Below are 7964 nucleotides of genomic sequence, written 5' to 3'. Positions count from 1 at the left end.
TACAATCATGATCAGGAACAGGACATTCAGAGGTTCTCCAGTGCAACCTGGTCATAGTAATTTCAAAAAATTCATGGTATTTATCTAGATATTTTTCAATAATGAAGTTGGAGGCACTGTGGGATTTAATTTATACAGGAACACTTAAAAGGTGAGTAATCTCATTTTAATGAAAGCTCTGGAGAACTTTCACAGGCAAGGCTTCCCAAAGAGTGGGCAAAAGGTCACATGAAGCCAGGCCCATTGAGGTCTACAATGTGAATTCCATGTGTGTTTTGACTCTCAACTATGGCTGACAATCTTTCAAAATAAAATCTTGTGATATCCTGGCTGAGATTCCCAGTGCTCTGTGGAAAGTCACCCTGGGCCTAGATCTCAGTTTCCAATGGCGAATCTCATGCGTGGCCTCCAAAAATCCCAACACAATTCATGGCAATACTTCTCTGAGTTCAGTTCCACAACTCAGTCTCTAAGGGGAATCACAACAGAGTTCAAGCCCAGGTGGACCCAGGCATCTCTTCCAATTGCCACACAAATGACGACAATTAAAACCAAAACACTCCCACAGGGCCCTCTTCTTCTTTTATATAGACACTAATCATAACCTCTAGCTGGAGGTTTCCATGAGGGGCACAGCCCAAGACAGTGTCAAAAATAATCTCCCTTGCCCCTCATTTGCCTAAAGTCAGGGTGGCCTGGACAACATTCCTGTGAAACAGAAGTGATCATATAGGACTGCTGTTAATACTGCTCCACTTCTCAAATTTGAGGCCTACTGACTGTGGGGTATAGATTCTTTGTGTGAATTGGAGTCATGAGAAAACGCAAGCACCTATTGTCCAGCCTCTGCAGGGCTTTGAAGAACTCATTTGACACAAATGATCCCTATTCTCACTTGATGGAGGTCAGAAATATTACAGAGGAAGGTGAGAGGCTTCATCCAAAATGACTGATCTTTTTTCCATTTTGGTTTTGAATGCCCACATGGGATCTTTCTCTAGACCCATCAGGTGCTGAAAATCTAAACCACAGGCTTACACAGGGCCAAGAGGCTGATTCAGACAAATCTTTTCCAAAGCAATAAAGTAAAAAGCCACAGGTGATTCCCATTCATTTCCATTTGAAAACTCTTTTCTTCAGGCTTCACTAAGGTTTGGCCTGAGGCAAAGACCTTTCTGACATTCAGAGCAACAGAACAATAGGTAATCAAAAGCCCCCAAGCAGGGTTTCTCCTAGGAGACTTTCCTGGTTACTCTGATATGTGAGTTTTCTGAGATGCTCGCCATTCTCTTCAGCTATCCAGTACATGGCCATGTCACAGAGCTTGGAGGTGGTACCTATCTTGTACAAAAATACATGATACTAATCTTGAGAGTGGTCAGAATTCAGGAAAAAAATGAGAACTTAGGTAGATAGCAGGTGTTGCCCATGGATAAGGCAAGCCTCAGTCCATTCATTAATTGGGAAGGATGCATACTGGGAAGTTTTCTACTAGACAGGACACACCCAATGAGTTATTTTCTTTTCTAATATCTACCAAGAAAAACACAATGGGATACACAGACACAGAAACAGTCTCCTTGTCAAATGACTTACTAGAAACAGTCCACTCCAAACCAAACAAACCTCCTTTTTTACCTATTCTCAGATCATGTGTAAAAAACACAAACACAAACCAACACCCACTAATGCACCTCCTTCTTCCAAGTAGGTCTGTGACTATCTGGAATGTCCTCTGACTGGTAGGACATACAATGTTCCCCAGAAATGGCCTTTCTGTCTCAGATCTGGTCTCCTTGGTCAAATCTGTGAAGTTGTAAGGACGCAGTGGTGAGCCAATTCCTATCCTCTCAGGAAAGACCCCTCTTCAGAGCTTTCTTGGTATTTGGCAACCCTTACATCAGTAGGTACCAAGAAAGACTGACTCTGTTCCTGGAAAATCCAAAGAAATGAGCCCACTGCGACTGGGACTGGGACTGGCTCAGGGTGCCTTGCTTCCTGGATCACAAAATTCAGAGAGCTCCATCACCAAGGAAGTGAGGTGAGGTCACTACCTTCAGAAAATGAATGAGGTCACTGTCTTGGCCACCACTTTGTCCTAACAGTTTCTTCCTATTGTCTCCTTACATGGAGGCTGCCCTACTTCCTGTGATACTTTCTCATGTTAGAATGGTATAGAAACCATAGTCACCTTGGAACAGCTCTCCACACAGGCCTGGTTTGGTCCATCTTCCCTACATTAAGAATTGAGAGGCTGACTCAGACACATCTTTTCATCCTGACCATGTTTTTTGCCATGGAATATGACTTTTGTTCTCTCAGGTCCTTCATAGCTGCCTGCATCTTCTCCAGGGATCATTTCTGCATAGATTTTGAGGTACTCAGCAGTTGGAAGATCTCCTAACTTCCTGTATTGTAATACCAACTTTGTCCCTGCTCTTCTGTAAAGTGAGATTGAGAGAACATTGTATGGTTAGGATTAATAGCATGTTCGATTTGGGTTGGAAATCATTCTGCTGGATGAATAATGGTATTGGGAACCAGCGATATTTATAAGAATATAGAGGTAGAACATAAGTATGAAAACAGAAATCTAGGTAATATTTGAAGCCCAGAAGGATTTGGACCCTTGATTGGGATCCTTAGCTTGAGTTATGTTTTTCACCGAGGTCTCAGTTAAATTGATATACAATGGCATAAGACCCTGTACCTCAGATGATTAAATGTAGAAGAGATCATCCAGTCAAAAAGGGATTGTGTGTAGGATTAGGAAGATAGTCAGTAGGTTTAGAAGGAAGAGTGAGTCTAGGATTTGGACCAAATGTTCTTTAGCAATAGGGTTTTGGTTAGAGAGTGAATATAAATGACACCATATGTGAAGAGTCAGGCACAATGATGAACTGGGGAAAATATGTAGGAAAGCAGACATCAATAGAGACATTAGGAAATCAGGCAAAGTATAACGTGATAGGATTAGACATTTTCAACAGGGTTGAGGTTGAATACATAATCTTAAGAAGAAACCAATTTGTAGTCACCAATAAGATTGACATTTGAGAGCATTAGGCAACCTGGACATGGATATATTTAGTAATCCATGTTCACATTCCATTGAGGCTTTGGTACAATCATAAGGGTGACCTTCGCATTTTGTGTCCAGAATATTACTGTGATAATATGTATATGAAGATCAGGTGACATGAGTATTTCTTCCACCATTTCTGGGGGAAATATTTTGAAAAGATATAAATTAGTACTGGGGATACTAATCGGCTTACCCTGTGTTGATGAATATAGAGATGATGCATTAATAGACCATACTGTGAATAAATTATATGACTGGTTCCAAATTTAAATAATGGATTGTATTGATATCTGAAAAAATAGAGGAAATCATTTATTGATATACATACATTCATTCCAACCACTTATATATCTAATGGTTATCTTAGGGTTACCGTTTATCATAAATAGTGTGTGAGTTTTGCTTCAAAAATGATTATGGAATCGAAAATAATGTCTTTAGAAAGAAGTCTAGTGAAAAGACCAGTCAAGAAACATGGAGAAATATAAGTGTTCTGAAGGAGGAAGTGATTGAAAGTGAACCAAATGTTTATAAATTTGTGAACTTGTGAATGAAAGGATATAATTTATGATGTCTATAAACTGAAGAAATAATAACGTACCAGGTTTGATTAAAATGAACTTTAATAAACACATCATATCCAATAGGAATCTACTTGCATTGATGTTAAACTTGGTCAGTTACTGTAGAAATATTAGGATTTGTAAGCACCCTTCCCTGAAGTTAGTTTTCAGTACTAGGAAACAAATATTTATTTCAGTGGATGTGTATTTCTGAAAATAAACTTTTTAAAAGTTGATTAAAAATCCACATATATGAATATGAATGAATTCAGGCGGTGTATAAGAAGACACATATATTTCATATTTTGGTAAATCTGGAGAATGAATATATATATATATATATATATATATATATATATATATATATAATGTATATATAGACACACAAACACACACATTATAATGTAGCAATATATATGCCAATTGAAATTCATCATGAAAAATAACTCATCCGCATATCCCAAAATATTCATTTTACTGAACATGAATATGTGTATAGTGTTGTTCATCTAGGAAGCTCACCCATGGGTTGAATTTTCAGTTAAAACAGCGTTTAGGAGGAGTGATCTCTTCTCACAATTTGTATCTGCCAAGTCAGCCACCTCACAAGAATGTATATGTGAAACCAGGTAGGATTCTATTTGTGCATATAAAAATACATTTGCTTAATAGGCTACAGAGAAAGGGAGACAGGAATTCACATTTTTCTTAACTTTAAAAACACATGGAAAATTATTTCAACAAATAATTGACTAGATTTATAACTCCTACCTTATATCATGCAAAAGGTAATTCCAACTATACACCATGCTTCTTCTGACATGCTTGTATTTCTATTCTGTTTGGGTTATTTTTCTCCATTATATTAGGATTAGTAGTCAGTTTAGTAGGGTATGTGTTAGTGTCAGGGATTCAGTATATAAAACAGAAAATTGGAAAATGAATCCAATGTGTATGCAAATATGTGCTACAAAACAATCTTCCCTCTCTCATCCAGAACAATGACTTGACATTCCTTTTGCCCCAAGTAACTCAGAATTAGAGGAGAAGAGTTAGAAAATCTGTGAATATATATTTAGAATGGAAAATGCTCAGGAGTTCACAACCTTGGAGTTGATAGAGCAGTTTCCAAAAGTAAGTGACATGGTAAACACTCCACAAACATGGAGATCTGCTGGCCTAAACACTTCTTGAGAAATTGCCTCTGAGCTTGGGCACTTGAAATATATGTTGTTTTCAGGAGCTTTAACTTCCGATGTAGTGAGACCATCAAAGCTAGGTCTGCATCTATGTGACCAGTAGGACATGGTTTCTTATTTTCCAATGAACATGAGGCAGCAGTGCTAAATTCTCTCTTTGTAGCTAAATTGTGGCCAAGGGGGCTAAGTGTCACCCCATGTGGACTGTGAAGCCATTTGGTCATCCTCGACTTTTCATTGTGTTTCTTGCTGCTGCACTGGGAGTTTGGTATTTGCTTCATGAAATACAAGGAGTTCAAGTGGGACACAGTGCTGGAGGGAGTTCTGTCACGTGTGGTGGGTCAGTGTCTGCATGAGAATGCACCAACTAGGCTTCTATCCCACATAGCTTGCCCCTTGACCATAGCAACCTGATTCTAAACAGTGCCGTGAAAAATCTCCATATAACAAGATGCCTTTATATAGAAGGGTCTGCTGGCTGCACCGTGTCTGTGTCAAGGCATTTGAAAGTCAATGGCAGATCCACAGGTGCCACCACAGATGTTTTATCACACACCTGCACACCACTGCTCTAGGCCCACTACACATCAGGCTCCAACTTACTGGCATCTCTGTTCTACACCATTTTCATGATACCTAGTCAATCAAGACACTGTCTGGTATACTCATGATCAGCAACAGGACATCCAAAGGTTCTCCAGTGCCACCTGGTCATGAGAATTTCTAAAAATTCATGGTATTTATCTAACTATTTTTCACAGATGAAGTTGTTGGTACTGTGGGTTTCAATTCATTCACGATCCATTAAATGTTGAGGAAGCTCATTTTAATGAAGGATCTGGAGATCTCTCACAGGCAAGGCTTCCCAAAGAGTGGCCAAATTGTCACATGAAGACAGGCCCATTGAGGTCTCCAATGTGAGGTCCATGTGTGTTTTGACTCTCAACGATGGCTGCCAGGTCTTTCAGAATAAAACCTGTGATATCCTAGCTGAGATTCCCAGTGCTCTCTGGAAAGCCTCTCTGGGCCAAGATCTCAGTTTCCAAGGGCGACTCTCATGCATGGCCTCCTGAAATCCCAACAACATTCATGGCAATACTTCTCTGAAGTCAGTTCCAAATCTCATTCTCTAAGGGGAATCACACCAGAGTTCAAGCCCAGGTGGACCCAGTCATCTCTTCCAACTACCACACAAATGACCACAATTAAAACCAAAACACTCCCACATGGCCCTCATCTTCTTCCATATAAACACACATCATAACCTCTGGATGGAGTTTTCCATGAGGGGCACATCCAAACCAGTGCCCAAAATAAGCTCCCTTGCCCCTCATTTGCCTAACATCAGCGTTGATTGGACTCGCTTCCTGTGAACCAGCAGTGATCAAATAGGCCTGCCGTAAATGCTTCACTTCTCCACTTTTAGGCCTTCTTACTGTGGGGTTTAGATTCTTTTTTTTCTAAATTTTTTTGGAAATTTAATTGGAAAGTTAAAAAATTGTTTTGCAGAATATTAAATTTCTAATGGCAAAGCCTTCACCTTGTTTGTGAAGGAAACCTTGATGCCTTGCCAATCTGGTTATATGGAGACACTCAAAATTTTCTGTTACATACTACATGGATGAATGGCTAAAGCACATAGTTTTTTAAAACTGAAAGGCAGATACCAGCAAGTAAGATAACAAATAAAGGACAATTTTATTAAAAAATAAAGTTGTTATATGACTCAAATATTGGAAATTCAATTCTTTTTTTTTTGGTTGTTCAAAACATTATAAAGCTCATGATATATCATCTTTCATACATTTGACTTAATTGGGTTATGAACTCCCATTTTTACCCCAAATACAAATCGCAGAATCACATCAGTTACACACTCACGTTTTTACATAATAGCATACTAGTTATTGTTGAATTCTGCTACCTTTCCTATCCCCTACTCTTCCCCTTCCCCTCCCATCTTCCCTCTCTACCTCATCTGCTGTTGTTTAATTCTCTCCCTTGTTTTCCCCTCTTTAGCCTCACAACCTCTTATATGTAATTTTGTGTAACATTGAGTAGTCTCCTACCATTTCCATATAATTTTCCTTCTCTCTCCCTTTCTCTCCCCCCACTCATCTCTGTTTAGTTTTAATATTTTTCTCATGTTCTTCCTCCCTGTTCTGTTCTTATTTGCTCTCTCTATATAAAAGGAAACATTTGGCATTTGTTTTTTAAGGATTGGATAGCTTCGCTTAGCATAATCTATTCTAATGCCATTAATTTCCCTGCAAATTCTATGATTTTGTCATTTTCAGTGCTGTGTAATACTCCATTGTGTATTGATGCCACATTTTTATTATCCATTCGTCTATTGAAGGGCATCTAGTTTGGTTCCACAGTCTAGTTATTGTGAATTGTGCCGCTATGATCATCGATGTGGCAGTATCCTTATACTGCTCTCTATTAAGATCCTCAGGGAAGAGTCTGAGAAGGGCGATATCTCGGTCAAATGGTGGTTCCATTACCAGCTTTCCCAGGAATCTCCATACTGCTTTCCATATTGGACTCTCCAATTTGCAGGCCCACAAGCAGTGTACAAGTGTACCCTTTACCCCACATCCTCACCAACACTTATTGTTGTTCGACTTCATAATGGCTGCCAATCTTACTGGAGTGAGATGGTATCTTAGGGTGGTTTTGATTGCATTTCTCTGACTGCTACAGATGGTGAGCATTTTTTCATGTACTTGTTGATTGATTGTATGTCCTCCTCTGTGAAATGTCTGTTAAGATCCTTGGCCCATTGTTGATTGGGTTATTTGTTATCTCATTGTTTAATTTTTTTGAGTTCTTTGTATATTCTAGATATTAGGGCTCTATCTGAATGTAAGGGGTAAAAATTTGTTCCCAGGATGTAGGCTCTCTATTTAACTCTCTTATTGTTTCTCTTGCTGAGAAAAAACTTTTTTAGATTAAGTAAGTCCCATTTGTTTATTCTTTTTATGAACTCTTGGGCTATGGGTGTCCTATTAAGGAATTTGGAGCCCAACCCCACAGTATGTACATCGTAGCCAACTTTTTCTTCTATCAGATGCAGTGTCTCTGATTTTATATCTGGCTCCTTGATCCATTTTG

This window comes from Callospermophilus lateralis, unplaced genomic scaffold, assembly GCF_048772815.1.
Source record: "Callospermophilus lateralis isolate mCalLat2 unplaced genomic scaffold, mCalLat2.hap1 Scaffold_72, whole genome shotgun sequence".
In the NCBI taxonomy this organism is placed as follows: domain Eukaryota; kingdom Metazoa; phylum Chordata; class Mammalia; order Rodentia; family Sciuridae; genus Callospermophilus; species Callospermophilus lateralis.
This window is presented reverse-complemented; position numbering follows the sequence as displayed.